Source organism: Delphinapterus leucas, chromosome 2 (genome assembly GCF_059928025.1).
Source record: "Delphinapterus leucas isolate spDelLeu-1000000601 "Yukka" chromosome 2, BTC_Dleu_Yukka2, whole genome shotgun sequence".
NCBI classification, from domain to species: Eukaryota; Metazoa; Chordata; class Mammalia; order Artiodactyla; family Monodontidae; genus Delphinapterus; species Delphinapterus leucas.
Genome location: NC_143130.1, coordinates 99,269,398 through 99,287,982, shown reverse-complemented (window position 1 = coordinate 99,287,982; position 18,585 = coordinate 99,269,398). Strand labels below are relative to the sequence as shown.

At 41.7% G+C, this 18,585-nt stretch overlaps 1 long non-coding RNA gene across 1 annotated transcript in view; it reads right to left on the bottom strand.

The window, feature by feature from the left end:
- LOC149750222 (uncharacterized) overlaps nt 1-15,413 on the bottom strand; it is a 64,186-nt gene extending 48,773 nt beyond the window's left edge. Inside the window, exon 1 of the long non-coding RNA XR_016392131.1 lies at nt 743-15,413. This is a non-coding gene — a long non-coding RNA (uncharacterized LOC149750222). The remainder of the gene's footprint in view (nt 1-742) is intronic.
- Between the last annotated feature and the right edge of the window lie 3,172 nt (nt 15,414-18,585).

Genomic DNA, 18,585 nt, shown 5'->3' with positions numbered 1-18,585 from the left:
TCTACTTTATGGGGGACAGGGCAAAGCATAGAAGACGACAGCGAACATAACTTTATATCTGTTCTCAGGGTCTTAGGGTTTAACAGCTCTAAATTGATAATCTGTACATGTGAGGATTAAGCAAAATAGACTGAAATCGAGAAGTTTTAAATTGGGCCTGAAGCCTTGGCCAATCTTTTGAGGCTGCATAGCCTGTGGTATTTATGTGTTTCCAGATGAGATAGTTGTTCCTGATAGTTGGGGGGCTACCAACTATCAGGGACAATCTACTGCGAAATTGATAACTGATACCATGCTGGTGTCGTTTGTCCTTTTTGTAGGGGGTAGATGCCTCCCTCTTTCATATCTCGCAACCTGATATCAACCCATCTTCCTGCAGTCAAGAGGAAAATGAACAACAGAAGCTGGCCACAGAATGAACTTCCTGTGCACAGGAATATACACCACAGAGAGGTTAACTAGGGAAAGTATTTCCTGAAATAAAAGGACAAAACCACAGAGCACTTTAACAGTCACCCAAGCTCACAGACTTAACACAATCCACATAAGAACTTAATCAGGACACGTGCTTGTGTATTTAGAGAAACAGAAAGTATGACAGACAAAGTTGGGTGGATTATTAACGCATTTACAAACTATTACAAACCAAACTAGAAAGACACGCTTGCTGCCTGAGATTTTAATATTGAAAGAGTTCTTGGTGTTAGCAAAGTTAAAAAAAATCTTGAAAATACCTGCTTACCTTGACTCCTGGTGATGACAGCAATTGATGGATCAACAGAGTCAAGTTGAGCTGGGCAGGAGGTGTGCCTGGATTAGGAAAATTGGTGACTCAGAACAGTGGATGAATTCATGCTACATGCCACCTGTAATGCTGGCAGATAGGTTAGTGCTGAGATGGGAGACCTTATTATGGCTTAAGCAGGCCAAATGACCCACTCTTTTGTCTGCCATCTGCACCCACCTCTGCCCTTACTTCTTTACAACACTAGAAGAATTAATGGTAAGAACTGCTGTGCCGAACTTAGGATCAAGGGGTAATGACTGTGTGGCTAGAATGCCATTCAGCTAGAGCCGCTGATGCATTTTAGAAGTCAGGACCTGGAATATAGTTTTATATATAGATTGCCCAATCCACATCTCAGTTGGGTGTGGCATGGCTGTCCCCTACCCAGATTTGCCCATCCCTCATAGTTTACTTCCCTCTTGTACTACCTCTGTCTTGAACACTGTAGGTGCTGTAGGAATGTGTCTGTAGTAGCAAGTCATCATTCAGTGACCTTTACATAGTGAAGAGGCTCCCCTGGTTATCAGCTCTAGGGCTCAGGGGAATAAGCCTATTCTTGGAGCCAAACTTTTTCCTCTGGAAGTTGGGAAATAGGGTTCTAGTTTCCATCTTGGTTACATATAACTGCATGACTTTTGGGATTTCTGTTTCCTTCTCGTAGGATGTAAGGTTGAGTTGAACTGAGAATCTCCTCCCAGATCCAACATTCTATGAACTTTAAGCATTTACAATCCCATTTGGAAATACATAAACCCCTCCATGAATCTCTTATTTGACAATGACAAAGACGATCCAGAGCGAGAAGGGGTTGAGTCCTGGTTCAGCATCTCCATGCAGAATTACTTCTGAGGTTATCTCCTTGACTTTTCCATGAGTTGCCCAGTTGTGTTTCCCAGGGAGCCAGCCAAGGTGCCAGCTGGAGGCAGATATGGGAAAAGAGATGATACAGATGTTAATAATGTAGTTAAAATCATCACGTTTGACAGCCCCATTCTAAGGGCAAAAACAAGGAGGGATGGGAAGTTGAGTGTGGCCTCTCCCGTTGAGGAGCACAGGATCCGGACGCACAGGTTCAGTGGCCATGGCTCACGGGCCCAGCCGCTCCGTGGCATGTGGGATCTTCCCGGACCGGGACATGAACCCGCGTCCCCTGCATCGGCAGGCGGACTCTCAACCACTGCGCCACCAGGGAAGCCCTGTCTCATTATCTCTTGAAAAATAAAGTGGAAGAGGTACTCAATAGCTCTCTCCAGTTGGAGGTAGACTTTTAGCTTGTACTAGACTCTAACCTCTTAAACAGAGAGTTTAATCATATGTTAAAGGAAAATACTTATTCAACATTCTCAGCGATACTGGCCATCATATACCACTGGTAACACACTATAATACTAGAGTTGGCCTTGGCTACTAACCAAATTGCTCAAGACAGCCTTTTTTTAAGAACATAGGTTAATATTGGCTATTGAATTTTGTCTTTTGTTTCCTAATGAAAATTCTCCTGGCCAGTTGCTGGTTCTTTGAAAAACTGTGATGCAGGCTAAGGTTAACTTGACTGATTTTTCCCTCGTAGTTCCTTAGCTCTCTTGTTATGATTACATTCTTGTGATGCTTTTCCTTTTTTCTTTAAATAAATAACCTTTTATTTTAGAATAGTTTTAGATTTACAGACAAGTTGTGTTGATAGTTGAGAGAGTTTCCATCCATATACCTTAGACCCAGCCTCCTGTATTGGTAACGTTCTGCATTAGTATGGTACATGTGTCACAATTTTAATGAACCAATTTTGATACATTATTATTTACAATAGCCCATTTTTCATTCAGATTATCCTCAAATGTCTTCATCTGTTCCAGGATCCCATCCAGGGAACCACACTACATTTACTCATCATGTCTCTTTAGGCTCCTCTTGATTATGAGAGTTTCTCAAACTCTCCTTGTTTTTGATGACAGTTTTGAGAAGTACTGTAAACATGGATGATAGCAACACCAATAACATCTCTGTGGCCTTGTACTGTGCTGAGCAATGTGCAAAGTCATTTAGATATATCCACTCATTTAATGCCCACAATATCCATATAGGTACGTCCTATTATTATCCCCTTCTTATAGCTGAGGAAATTGAATCTTAAAGTGTTTAAGCAATTTACATAAGATTATATAGTATAAGTGGCAAAGTAGGGAGACCAATCCAGGCTTGATTACTGAGGCCACATTCTTTTTATATTGAAGTATAGTTGATTTACAATGCTGTGTTAGTTTCAGGTGTACAGCATATGTATGTTTCTGAATATACATATCAGAAATCTCTCTCTCTCTATATATATATGTATATATACATTCTTTTTCCGATTGTTTTCCATTATAGGTTATTACAAGATATTGGACATAGTTCCCTGTGCTATATAGTAGGACTGTGTTGTTTATCTATTTTATTTATAGTAGCTTGTATCTGTTAATCCCAAACTCCTAATTTATCTCTCCACCCACCTTTCCCCTTTGGCAACCAGAAGTTTGTTTTCCATGTCTGTGAGCCTACTTCTGTTTTGTAAATAAGTTCATTTGTGTCATATTTTAAGATTCCACATATAAGTGATATCACGTGATATCTGTCATTCTTTGTCTGACTTACTCCACTTAGTATGATAATCTCTAAGTCCAACCATGTTGCTTCAAATGGCATTATTTCATTCTTTTTCCTAGCTGAGTAGTATTCCACTGTATAAATATACCACATGTTCTTTACCCATTCCTCTGTCAATGGACATTTAGGTTGCTTCCATGTCTTGGCTACTGTAAACAGAGCTGCTATGAACATTGGGGTGCATGTAACTTTTCAAATTAGAGTTTTCCCCAGATATACATGCCCAGGAGTGGGATTGCTGGATCATATGGTAGCTCTATTTTTAGTTTTCTAAGGAACCTCCATACTGTTCTCCATAGTGGCTGCACCAATTTGCATTCCCACCAACAGTGTAGGAGGGTTCACTGAGGCTACATTCTTAACTACCATGCTTGGTAATGAGAATGATGAAAAATTCCTTAGATCTGTACATTTCTTTACAGAGCACTTTCACGTATATCACAGTCACATCCTAATGACCCTGGTGATCAGGGTGATCGGGGCAGATGCTACCATTCCTGGAGGCCCAACAACTTGGTGTGGGCTTCTGCTACAGCCTGATTATAGTCAGGCCAGTATTTTAATTACTTAAGTAGGTAGCAGCCTTGCCTGTAGGCCTGTCATACTCTGGAGGGCAGAGCCCATACCTTCTCTACTGTTATCTTCCCTGTGATGTCGTATCTTTTACATGGTAATCTCTTAATGAGCACTTGTTGAATTGGATTCCTCTTTTACAGTTGAAGGAAGTGAACATTAGAAAATTAATGAAAGCCAAAAAAAAATATTTTCCATGTAAACTGTGAGGCTTTAAACTCTTTTTTTTAAAGTCCATTTTTCTGCAGGGATCAACCTTATTGACAGTCTCCATATTTTTCAAAAGCCTCTCAATAGTCTAATTTGATGAAGGACGCAAGAACAGGGATTAATAAAATTCAGATGACTTTAAAATAGAATTTTTCAACAGATTCCTTCCTGGTGGTAGTGCCAGGGTGATCTTTATTTTGATTCCCTTTTGGCTGAGCTCTTACCAGACATAGTTTATAGAATCACAGCATTTCAGTTGATCTCTTTGGCTTTAATTTGTTACTGGAAGAGATGTTAAAAGTAAGGAAAATGATTCAAAGTGCAGAGAAGAAATAAAAGAACAAATTGGTGAATGGAAAACTGCCAACCTCTGCATCATTCTCCTCCAGGAGGTAACAGAGAGGATTACTCTATACTTCCTTCACCCGGAGAGAGGCCCAGAACCATCAGTTGTGCTAGAGAATGGCTATTTAAAAATATATATATATTTATTTTTGGCTGCGTTGGGTCTTCATTGCTGCATGCGGGCTTTCTCTAGCTGCGGTGAGCGGGGGCTACTCTTTGTTGCAGTGTGCAGGCTTCTCACTGCCGTGGCTTCTCTTTGTTGCAGAGCACGGTCTCTAGGTGCGTGGGCTTCACTAGTTGCGGCTCACGGGCTCTAGAGTGCAGGCTCAGTAGTTGTGGCGCACCGGCTTAGCTGCTCTGTGGCATGTGGGATCTTCCCGGACCAGTGCTCGAACCCGTGTCCCCTGCACTGGCAGGCGGATTCTTAACCACTGGGCCACCAGGAAAGTCCGAGAATGGCTACTGTCCTGCGAAGCAAGCTGGGTAAATCCTCGTGATGTCAGGAGTGGTGACCATGACTACTCTTTCCATGGGCTTAGCAATGAGAGGCCCAATGGACAGAGCGTGACCTGAACTTGCTTCGTAGAGAAATATTGTATCTGGGCTCCAATACTAGCAACTTACTACTATGTGAACTTGTCAAGTTCTACTACCACTTGAACCTCATTTTCTGTATCTTTAAAATGGGCTTAATAATAAATGTGATCCCAGAGCTGCTGTGAAGTTTAGAAATAAATGTGTAAACAATATATTCAAAGTCCAATGGATGGCAAATGGCTTACGTTCAATACATGTAGGTATTATTAACCTGTACATTTTCCAGCTTAAGGACTGAGGTAGATGGCTGCTTCAGTCACATTCTAGCCCTGGACTCCATACTCCTCTCACTTAATATTCCCAAAATGAAAGTCAAAGTTATTGGAAAAAAATAAACTCTCCTGGGACTCAGGGAAGCCAGCTTCTGGATTTAGTCCAATTCCCAGAGTGCTTCTGCTTCCAGCACAGCCCCAGAAGGACGCCATCTACTCCCCGCATCTTCAAGTCTAGGGCACATCAGGGCAAGCCCAGGAGCATGGCATCTGCCAAACCTCCTCTGTCCCCTAACCCCAGCCTGTGACTCCTGCCCCACCCTGCCCTCTGGGCTAGTCTGACTTCGTTTTTCACTCCACATTATATTTGGCATTTTTATCACCAGAACTTGGGCAACTGGGCAAAGCCTTTGGGCCAGAACTAGGCACTATTTCCGAGGAGCTCCCCTCGGTGAACTGCTTGATGCTCTCTGCTGGGTATGACTGCGTGTTTTTGACAGCTGCAGGGAGAGGTGCTGAGTCCTGGGGTGGGAAGGGTGATGAACACACCATAAATCCCATCTGCCTAGAGCATACATCTGAGGGCTGCACAAGCTCTGAGGCAAGGAAACTGGAACTCTGGAGCCAGGTAAACAGACCTGAGTCAACAGGAGCAGAGAAACAGCTCTGTGGCCCCTCCATCCACAGCCTTGGGCTGGGTTTGCAGAGTCTGGTGGCTGGCTTCTTGGGAGTCATCTTTGATTTTCATGGTTTTGTGAGGTTTGGGAAAGAAAATAAATGCAGGACAAGGTCGGGGCTCCTTCCTGCGTGGCCGGGCAACTGCGTACAGCGCCATGGCACCTAGCAGAGTTTCCAGGACTGCTCAGAGCTGCTGGCTCCAGGGGGGTGAGGAAAAGGCCACACAGCCGCCCCGTGGGTCACTGACGGGCAGGTCCTCCAGGGAAAACATAGGGCCGTGAGTTAGAGCGCCCGGGTCCAGGCCCCGATTTGCCACTAACCTGCAACGTGATTTTAGGCCTCCTGACTTCTCTGGATTTTTACAAAATGGATACAATATTCATATCCTATCTACCTCAGAGGATCAAATGAGACGAGAGATGTCAAAGTTTTGGAAGCCCCTTACCGTATGAAACTGTCAGACTGTGTGTGAACAGTTATTAATGATAAGAAAATGATAGCTATCGATCGCTAAGCACTGTTTAATACTTGGCACAGTGCTAGGTGATCTACAGGACTGGTTAAACAATTTGCGGGGCTCAGCACAAAATTAAAATGTGAGGCTCCTTGTTCAAAAAGAAGGAAAAGGTGCCATTAAAGTCATTAAAATATAAAACAATGGTTAACAATAGGGCAGAAGACCTAAATAGACATTTCTCCAAAGAAGATATACAGACTGCCAACAAACACATGAAAGAATGCTCAACATCATTAATCATTAGAGAAATGCAAATCAAAACTACAATGAGGTATCACCTCACACCAGTCAGAATGGCCATCATCAAAAAATCTAGAAACAATAAATGCTGGAGAGGGTGTGGAGAAAAGGGAACCCTCTTGCACTCCTGGTGGGAATGTGAATTGGTTCAGCCACTATAGGGAACAGTATGGAGGTTCCTTAAAAAACTACAAATAGAACTACCATATGACCCAGCAATCCCACTACTGGGCATATACCCTGGGAAAACCATAATTCAAAAAGAGTCATGTACCAAAATGTTCATTGCAGCTCTATTTACAATAGCCCGGAGATGGAAACAACCTAAGTGTCCATCATCAGATGAATGGATAAAGAAGATGTGGCACATATATACAATGGAATATTACTCAGCCACAAAAAGAAACGAAATTGAGCTACTTGTAATGAGGTGGATAGACCTAGAGTCTGTCATACAGAGTGAAGTAAGTCAGAAAGAGAAAGACAAATACCGTATGCTAACACATATATATGGAATTTAAGAAAAAAAAATGTCATGAAGAACCTAGGGGTAAGACAGGAATAAAGACACAGACCTACTAGAGAATGGACCTGAGGATATTGGGAGGGGGAAGGGTAAGCTTTGATAAAGCAAGAGAGAGGCAGGGACATATATACACTACCAAACGTAAGGCAGATAGCTAGTGGGAAGCAGCCACATAGCACAGGGAGATCAGCTCGGTGCTTTGTGGCCGTCTGGAGGGGTGGGATAGGGAGGGTGGGATGGTGGGAGGGAGGGAGACGCAAGAGGGAAGAGATATGGGAACATATGTAAGTGTATAACTGATTCACTTTGTTAGAAAGCAGGAAAAAAAAAGAATATTAGATGCTGGAAAAAAAATAGTTAACAATACTGTATTGCATATATGAGCGTTGTTAAGAGAGTAGATCTTAAAAGTTCTCATCACAAGAAAAAAGTCTGTAACTATGTGTGGTTATGGATGTTAATTAAACTTATTGTGGTAATAATTTCACAATATATACATATATCAAATCATTATGTTGTACACCCCAAACAAGAATGTTGCATGTCAATTATATCTTAAATTTAAAGAATAATAAAAATTTTCCTTCTATCCACAGGCTCTCTACCTTCAGTGTGGTTCTTTATTTGCTATTTAATGTTGCATTCCCTTGAGCATAAGAAAACCTTTAGAGTGCCCTCATAAGCTCCTAGGATCCCTCTCTACCACATGTGTGTGTGGTGTCTACCCACTGCTAGGCTGACATGCACACCCTGCCTGGGGGTGGGGGAAGTGTCAGGCATCTCCCTTTCCTCAGCCCATGCTGGGCAGGTGAGCTGGGTGAGTGAGTGAAAGGCTGGACCCTGCTGAGTTGCCTGATAAACACACCCTGGTACTGCTAGCCTGGGGCCGAGATGGCGTTGCCACGAGCTCCTCCTGAACTCTGGCCCTGACCCACCCTGTGCCAGCACACAGGACCCTGCTAGGGGCATGGGGGAGGGTGACAGCAGTTGTTGGGTGGCAATGGGGGGAGGGGATCAGGCAAGGGCCAGGGTACCAGAGCGTGGGGAGGCAGAACCACAGCCGAACCGAGTCTCCAAGCTTCCAGTGCATGTGCCATTGATCTGTTGGATTTCACTTATAAAACTCAGATTCTGGGACTGTGACTGCAGAGCATTAAACCTCAAGTGTGGGAGCCCCTCCGGAGCGCCAGGCCCTGTGTGGCTATGCAGGTCCCGTGTCCTGGAGCCAGCCCAGGCGATTATCTCATGAGGCTCAAGGATGATACTAATATAAGGGAGCTACTTTTACTCTCATTCGGCAGAAGAGGAAACCGAGACCTTTAGCAGCTTGCATCAAGCCCTGAGAAAGCAGAGGTAACATGTGAACCTGGGCGTAATTGAAACACATCCAGTAGAATCTCTCTGGAAGCAATGAATGTGTGAATTGGGCTGTTGAACCATACCCTCATCTGGTCTAGATTAGTAAACTAATACTCCCTCAAGAGAATATTGAGAGCTAACTAGCTCTTGAGAGCTAACTCCCTCAAGAGAAAAGTCACGAGACATCCTCCCTCCAACAAAGAACATTATTCCAGCAATATTATTGAGTCTTCATTATTTGATGAGGAATCTAACACCCAAGATGGTTAATGAATCTTTTCTCAGCCATTGATATTCAACTGAACCATTCAGCAAAAATATTACTGAGTACCTGTCATAAGCAAGAATTTTGCTTGCATTTTTTGGGGAATATAAATGTGATACAATCTGACCTCTCTCCTCTAGGAATTTATCTGTGCCAGAAAACTGGCCAACACTATCCTTAATGCAAGGTCAGTAATGAAAAGGCTCTAAGGGAGAAACAACTGGGGAGAAGTGGCTCATTCAAAGAAGAGAGGCCTCTTGGAGGTGATGGAACAAAGCTTCTTGGTTGGGTGCTATTTAAGATGGCCTTGGAGAATGGGTAGGGCTTTGCATATGATGGTTGTAGGGAAAGAACAGCAAGGGCAAATCCATAGTGGTTGGAAAAGCATGCAGCCTGTTCCAGGAACTGTGTCTCTTCCAATTAAAAAATGTGTTTCCATGTCCTTCCCTGACCCTGGCTCCTTGGCCACAACTGACTGATCTAGAGGTATGCTTCTCTGGGATCCATTTTCCCCCCCCTTTTCCTTTTTTCCAAACAGATTCTGAGAACGAGGTGCCTGTTTGGGTTGTAGAAGCTGTGGGATGGCACTCCTGGGCACCTTAACTGGTAGTGTTTCTTGATGTGTAGGGGATGCCATATCCATGAAGAGAATGAAGGTGACAGGCAGAGAAGCAGAGACAGGTGGGAGGTGTGGGAAGGAGCATTTCCCTTCTCATTTCCAGGTTTTCCCATGGCCCAAAGGTAACATCAGCCTTCTGTTGGTGAGTGCCCCAGTGACTTTCCAGTCAAGCTCTCTGTTGCCTAGGCTACTTGGAGGTTAGTTTGTGTCTCTTGAGATCCAGAGACTTCTTTCAGAGATATGAGTTATTGGAATGGTCTAGGCGAGGACTCAGGACAACTTGCTGCAGAGCAGGGGAAGGAATGAAGGGAAAGGGGTGGATGAAGGAAACTTTGTGAAGATGCACGCAGTGGGACTGAATTGTTAGGATGTGGTGGTTGGTGGATGCTCAGAGAGAGGCAGAGATGATGGACAACCTCACGGGATCACTGGCACAGAGGAAGGGTCATTAACAGGGGGCTTTAGGGAAAAGGATTCATTTCGTTTTATGCTCTAAGAGTTAAGAGCTGCCTAAGCACCCACAACTATATCCCTACAGCAGCCAAATATGTCAGCCCTGTGCCATAGGTGGGAAGGAGTTACAAGTTCAGCCTCCCCTGAATATGGCTCCTGCACAGCTGTCCACTGTCTCTGCAACCCTGGATGAATTACTCCAGTTCCCTAAGCCCCATTTTATTATAACCTGGTATAATATCTAACTGAGGATTTTCACAGAGATTAAATGAGAAAAGGCACTAGAGCCTAGAACAAAGAAAATTCTCAGTTAATGTTAGCACAAATCAAAACCAAATGAAAACAAAAACAGATCGCTAGGTTAAGAATTTATCTTCTGGGAAATCCTATTCTTTACATCCTATTAACAAAAGGAAACTGAGGAAATTAATCCTTATTTGTACTTAGGGTTTTTCTTTTTTGATTAAAATTGAGATTGTATTGGTTTGTGTTTGGGGATCAGGGAATGGATCTGAACAATTTGTATGGAATGTAAATTCCACTAATTAATGATTAACATCATACGCCCTGCACCCCCTACCTACTCCTAATTTCAGTCTCTCACAGTACATTAACAAAGTTATTAGGAAAAAAAAGGATGACCATGACAAAAGATGTCACAGAGGGCACACAATTCTGACAGGGAGAGCCAGGATCAGGGAGTAGTTTTCTTTAGGAAGCAACTCTGCTAAAACCCAACATGGGTAAAGAAATAATTTAAAATGTTTAAGACAGATTAAAGACATGTCTGTGACTCTAAGTCGCCATTTATTGATAGTATGCTTTGTATGATAGGATGTAAAACCATGAGCCCAACTTAGGGAAGGTTGACAGCTAACAGTCAAGCCTTGCCGTGATTCAGTACCCGCTACTTTCTGATTGTACAGAAAGATAAATAATCAGCATAAGGTTTACATCTTAAAGAAAAGTATTTGCACTTACCTAAATATGTTTTAAAAAGTGGGATGAGGTGGAATTTCCCCCTTCTGATAAATGGGTTTCTCAAATTAATAAAATACTTGCATTTACCAAATTGTTGATTAAAATATTCCTCTGGATGGTCTAAGAAGAGAGGCCGGGGCCACTCACAAGACATGGTCTACGTTAGTCCTCAGACGTGGCTCCTTTCTCTCCTGCCTCGTCAGAGATTGCACTCTTCACTTTCTCCAATTTCTGCAGGTAAATCTTTTAAAATTTTTATTTAATTTTTTATTTTTTGATGCACTATAGAGATCTGATTCAAAAACCTTTTGTTTCTTGATTAGTCACTTGAGCCTGTTTACCTTGCTCTTCTTTTGTTTGTACTTTTATTTTTTCTGAAGATTTTTCTTGTTGCCCTGCTGCCCTTTTTGGGATTAGCTTCCACTTAGTAGAAGCAGGCTTAGTTACAAACTTGCTGATCTCTCAGGCCTCTTCTTCCCTCCCCTGTGGCTGAATGAACCTCTGTGAGATCTAAGTTTCTAGGAAGAGTGATGCTATAGCAATTCACACTTCTGGGAACACCAGAAAAACAGGGAGGGCAAATAATGGTTTCAAATATTTTGATAATCCCGTACATTTGTTTGTATAGTTGACTGGATTTCCAAGAATGCGGTAGAGGAGGAAAAGGAGGTAAAATTTAATGGGCCAATTGTAGGAAATAGACTTCCAAAGCTAAGAAATATGATATAGAGGCTTTAACAAGACACACACGGGCTGATGCTATAAGTAGCTGTGGCCGCATGTGGAGTTCATCAAGTCAGAGGAGTGGTTCGGGCACCTTAGAAGAGGTCTGCAGGGGCAGGCTCACTCCCGATGCGCCCTTTCACTCAGACTTACAGATGTCAAAAGTTTCCAAGGGCTCTGTTCTCTGTGTCTGCCACACAGGAAAGTGTGGCCACACCTCGCCTGCTGCCTTGGCATGGCTCAGAGTGACCACAACTTGAGAACAAACGCCCGTTCTGTTGATAGATCTAACAGGGATTTGGAATTGGGATTGGTGAATTTGCCATATGAATTTTTGTTCTCTGCTCTTCCTCATAGGCATCTCTGCATTCCTTATAATGTCATGCTAAAGTTGGCAGCTGTATATCAAAGAGCAATTAAAATCTCATTTCTGACGTTGAATGCCAAAAAGCAACATTTCTGGTATTAGCCCAGCCCCAAAGGGGAGAACATACAAGTTTTCTTACTTTTCCGTATTTTTTTTGAAACCCAGCTAACTTTTTTTTTTTCCAGTACGCGGGCCTCTCACTGTTGTGGCCTCTTCCGTTGTGGAGCACAGGCTCCGGATGCGCAGGCTCAGTGGCCATGGCTCACAGGCCCAGCCGCTCCGCGGCATGTGGGATCTTCCCGGACCGGGTCACGAACCCGTGTCCCCTGCATCGGCAGGCGGACTTTCAACCACTGCGCCACCAGGGAAGCCCCCAGCTAACTTATTATCTCTTCAATTTTGGAGTCTTCTCTGAATTTCTCAATCCACCTCATCTTTCCCTTTTTCTGAAATCTTTTGGTCTATATCTCTTGTACTGTGGAAAGGAAATGGCATTTCATGGACTAGAGTTCACATGTTACGTTATCTTGAATAAATTCCAGCTACCATTTAGACAAGGATTAGTAAATGATTGGTGATTGCTTTATATTTTAATATTCTCTGCAACTGATAGGACTTCTTATTGCCTTGACATTTTATGGATGGGGAAACAGAAGTTCAGGGAAAAGAACTTGCCTGAGGTCACATGGCTCGTAGGCGACAATGCTGTCAGAATTGAACCTGAATTTCCTACTTATTGTGCTGTACTAACTCCAGGTTAACCTTTCTGAGCCTTAGTTCCATCATCTTTGAACTTAGAAATAGTTGGGTAATTGCAATGATTCAATGAGAAAGAAAGCCTGAAGTGCTGGGTTCAAAACATGTGTATATGTAATCCCTTCCCCCACTCCTTCATTAATTAAGAGTTTTATCATGTGCTATCATTTCTCTTCTCATATTTAACAACTGCATTTCCACCCAGTTGCTGAATTTTCTAGATATGGTGGCTCTATCTTATGCAGATTCTATAGGCATCACACAGCACATACAGATGGTGGGATGACTTGATTTTGATAATTATGTTGTCTCTTTCTCTCCTTTTGGGTATGTCTATTAGCCTGGCATCATGATACACTGTCAATCCTGTGAAATTGAGGAGGTTTAGCCTTGTTTACTGCAAAAAGAAGCTCGTAACTATAAGATCACCACTCCTGGAAATTAAGTCCAAGGAATAATCAAACAAGTTTCCAAACTATCGATATTCAGATATTTTCTTCAAAGTTTCTTGAGACTTTAATCTTTCTGTCAGCTATACAAAAGTATTATAAAATAGGCAAGAGTGGGGACATATCCAGAGTTAGGTAAGGTATTTTTTGCCTCTCTGAGCTACTTGCCTTTAATAGTTTTTGAGTGTTGCTTTCCAGTGAAGTGTTTTAGTAAAAGAGAGAGATGTGGGAAGTAAAAGACGGAAAAAGGGAAATGTTCAAGGAGAAGTAATTGGTGTTTGGTCCTTCATTAATTTCTAACATTTTCCAGTGGCTTGGGATATTAGATGGTGGGAGAATGTGTGTCTATGGTATGGGTGAGTCAATGGGTATGGGCCCATGATTCTCCATCCTGGCCACACATGAAAATAACCTGGGGAGAATTAAAAAATGCCAATGCTCAGGACCAAGCCCAGACCAAGTGAATCAGAATCTCTTGGAATGGTGCCTAGGGAATATTTTTTAAAAATCCTTTAGGTCATTCTCATGTTATCTGAGGTTGAAACAACCAACCTTGAGAGTTAGCCAGACCAGGCCCAGAAACAAGCTGTTTTCCTGGCAATGTCTCTGGGAGAAGTGATACAACACTACAGTTAATCTTGAAATAAAGGATGGTGGACAATTTCAGGGACCCCAAGAATGTGCATTTTGTGTACCTTTTTGACAGACTACCAATTATGTGTATTGACAACAAACTGACTTCCTGTTAGAACCACAGGTGAAAGACCTGGGGCAACCATCTCCATGTCTAGAAGTGTAGACAGGATAGAGTAAGTGTATTAGAAATAAGCCTTCTTTCTTTATCGTTTACAAATACATACCTCCAGAATACCCTTCATCTTTGGCCTCTCTTTTTTGATGTTGAAAATAAGAATGCCCATCTCAGTTCTCTCCCTCCTCCTATGAACCCTACTCCTGGTTCCATTGTGAAGAGGAGTTTACGTTTTCAATTTTTCCTTTGAAAGTTATTTCTACCTGTTCATTGTAGCTGTAAATGGCACCATTATCATCTTCTTTGAAAGTCTCTTCAGTTGAAACAGAGTGAGGTGTTGTGGAAAGAACATGGGTAGGAATCAAACAGAACTGTTTGAATCCATCATCTCTTAATGAATTCTGTGACTCTTGGCAAGTTTCTTAATCTGAGTCTCAGTTTCATAGTCTATAAAATGGGAACAGTAACCCTTACCTTGAAAGGCTGTTCTTGAGAGGTTATGAAAATAAATGTAGGTTAAACATGTGTCAGGAACATAATAGTTGTCTGCTAGGTGTTGATAGTGCCTTTTTTTTTTTCTTTCAGTACATTTCCTCAATTTCAGAGAGGAATAACAATGTTAAATTGCTATAGGAAGAAGTTAGACTAAAACACCACACACTTAAAGAATTCCTATTCACAACTACAGATCAAACACAAATCATGCCAACTCTATATATAAATTAAATGAAATAATGGTGGTAAAAACGACTGGTTCTCTAGGAATAAACCTACCTAAGGAGACAAAAGACCTGTATGCAGAAAATTATAAGACACTGATGAAAGAAATTAAAGATGATACAAATAGATGGAGAGATATACCATGTTCTTGGATTGGAAGAATCAACATTGTGAAAATGACTCTACTAACCAAAGCAATCTACAGATTCAATGAAATCCCTATCAAACTACCACTGGCATGTTTCACAGAACTAGAACAAAAAATTTCACAATTTGTATGGAAACACAAAAGACCCTGAATAGCCAAAGCAATCTTGAGAAGGAAAAATGGAGCTGGAGGAATCAGTCTCCCTGACTTCAGACTATACTACAAAGCTACAGTCATCAAGGCAGTATGGTACTGGCACAAAAACAGAAATATAGACCACTGGAACAGGATAGAAAGCCCAGAGATAAACCCACACACATATGGTCATCTTATCTTTGATAAAGGAGGCAAGAATATACAGTGGAGAAAAGACAGCCTCTTCAATAAGTGGTGCTGGGAAAACTGGACAGCTACATGTAAAACAAAGAAATTAGAACACTCCCTAAGACCATACACAAAAATAAGCTCAAAATGGATTAAGGACCTAAATGTAAGGCCAGACACTATCAAACTCTTAGAGGAAAACATAGGCAGAACACTCTATGACATAAATCACAGCAAGATCCTTTTTGACCCACCTCCTAGAGAAATGGAAATAAAAACAAAAATAAACAAATGGCACCTAATGAAACTTAAAAGCTTTTGCACAGCAAAGGAAATCATAAACAAGACTAAAAGACAACCCTCAGAATGGGAGAAAATATTTGCAAATGAAGCAATGGACAAAGGATTAATCTCCAAAACATACAAGCAACTCACGCAGCTCAGTATCAAAAAAACAAACAACCCAATCCAAAAATGGGCAGAAGACCTAAATAGACATTTCTCCAAAGAAGATATACAGATTGCCAACAAGCACATGAAAGAATGCTCAACATTACTAATCATTAGAGAAATGCAAATCAAAACTACAATGAGATATCATCTCACACTGGTCAGAATGGTCATCATCAAAAAATCTACAAACAATAAATGCTGGAGAGGGTGTGGAGAAAAGGGAACCCTCTTGCACTGTTGGTGGGAATGTAAATTGATACTGCCACTATGGAGAACAGTACGGAGGTTCCTTAAAAAACTAAAAATAGAACTACCATATGACCCAGCAATCCCATTACTGGGCATGTACCCTGAGAAAACCATAATTCAAAAAGAGTCATGTACCAAAATGTTCACTGCAGCTCTATTTACAATAGCCAGGACATGGAAGCAACCTAAGTGTCCATCAACAGATGAATGGATAAAGAAGATGTGGCACACATATACAATGGACTATTCCTCAGACGTAAAAGGGAATGAAACTGAGTTATTTTTAGTGAGGTGGATGGACCTAGAGACTGTCAGACAGAGTGAAGTAAGTCAGAAAGAGAAAAACAAATACCGTATGCTAACACATATATATGGAATCTAAAAAAGAAAAAGAAAAAAAAATGGTCAGAAGAACCTAGGGGCAAGATGGGAATAAAGATGCAGACTTACTAGAGAATGGACTTGAGGATTCGGGGAGGGGGAAGGGTAAGGTGGGACAAAGTGAGAGAGTGGCATGGACATATATACACTACCAAATGTAAAATAGATAGCTAGTGGGAAGCAGCCGCATAGCACAGGGAAATCAGCTCGGTGCTTTGTGACCACCTAGAGGGGTGGGATAGGGAGGGTGGGAGATGCAAGAGGGAAGAGATATGGGGACATATGTATATGTATAACCGATTCACTTTGTTATAAAGCAGAAGCTAACACACCATTGTAAAGCAATTATAGTCCAATAAAGATGTTAAAAAGAAAACGAACTACTGGTTCAGGGTTTGGAACACAGTAGACAGGTAATAAATGCTAGTTTTTTCCTATTCTTACTCCCATTTTTAGGAAATTTTCCAGGCAAGAAAGGGGATGCATATACAATATTATATGTTAATAGAACACTGTAACAGTCCCCATTTTTGCTTTTAAACTTTTGTCACACTGTAACTTTCAGCACTCTTTCCAGGTTAGGACTTCATATCTTAATATCTCACCCTCTCACAAATTCTCAGATAATTCCACCTTGATTTTGAGCCTCGGGTTTAGGTCTCCCCTCTATTCCATCTACTGCCATTATTCTCGGGGATTTCGGCAACCATTCTGACCTTCCAATACGCTGGCATTATAACTCTTTGTCCCTTATTTCTTTTTATTCCAGTATATCTGCTTAAATGCATGACCATTATTAGAAATACCTCCACTGCTAATATCTTAATTCTATGATCCTCCTTTCTGAACAGAGCTACCTTCTATTCTTCCATTTTCTCATCCCTAATGTATACTAGACCTGTTTGGACACACAATTCCAGGTGTGGTACACAGTCTTTGACATGGATACATAAGGAAATTGTCAAGGGTCATATTAAGCCAGAGAAGTCAAGTTGGTTCTAGTGCCAAGCTATTTTAGCTTGTTTTGAGGACCTAAAATAAGAATTCTTACTATGAGTGTTAACTAATATTTGTACACACACAAATGGTATTGAGCTATAGATTGTATTAGATGGGTTCACACAATACTACAGCAGCAATTTCTAGAGACGGCAATCCTCCCACTGGCTTCTGTCTATAATTTTGCTGTTGACTATGATGTAGCACCATCTTCAACTTTGTCCTGTCTCTGATTTGATCTAGATCAAATAGATTTAAGTAACTTTCATATGCTGGAAACACAGGGGTTAAACTAAACTGACCTTGGGGGAATAGAGCAGAAAAAGAGTTAGTAGAGTGGAATCATCCCTCTGTCACATTTCTTGAGCCATTACTATGTGTCAGGCACATAGGTTCTGGGTGTGGAGGCTAAGGATGATGAAGAGCTGACCGTCTAGTAAGCAAGACGTAGGCAGACACAGATGGCTGTCCAAAGAGGTATTTCTAGCTGCTTCCTGGCTCACAGTTTTGCAGAGATATTCATTGTGCATGGCTACAGTGGGTGGGGTTGTGATTGGCCATAACGGCTGCCAATTTAGAATGTTCTCTGGCACCTTTTATACACAGAGAACAAAGATGTCTGGAGACACTCTAAATGAGTTTTCAATTTGTGAGCTGCTTGGCATCAGGTTAGAGTAGGTGGCAGATAGAGTTTGGTGCCAGGTCAATAACCTAGATTTATATGCACATATATTTGGAATTTTCTTAGGGATCATTCCTGGGAAGGACATCTACCCTGGGAGAATTATAATGCAGGTGAGCTTAAGTCATTAGATGTCCCATTGTTATCTGTCTTTAAGTTAGCCAGTGAAAATGAAAGAAATGTAGATACACAAAATGCTGGTGTCTGACCCTTCAATAAGAGATTTGGGAAAAAAGGAGGCAGCCTTGAGCACCCCCCAAAAGTGATAAGGACAGTATTCAAACTTACTTGATCTCTCCAACTCTTGGGGTTCACCCAAGGGAAACTTTTTCCAAGGGTCTTTGGAAACAGAACTCATTCTCCCTGTAGTTGCTTCTAAGGAGGAGGTCATTAAGCAAACTTCAATCTCTTAACCTTTTTGGTACTCAACAAATCCTTAGTGAGAAACAAGAATGTACTTTTTGGATGCTCTTTAGTGTGGGGAGGGGACTTACCACAGGCCATGTTTAAAGGAAAAACCTCCTGTTAAGGTTAGGTCTGGTGGTCTCTCCCCTAGAGCTCCTTGCCAATGGGCTTAT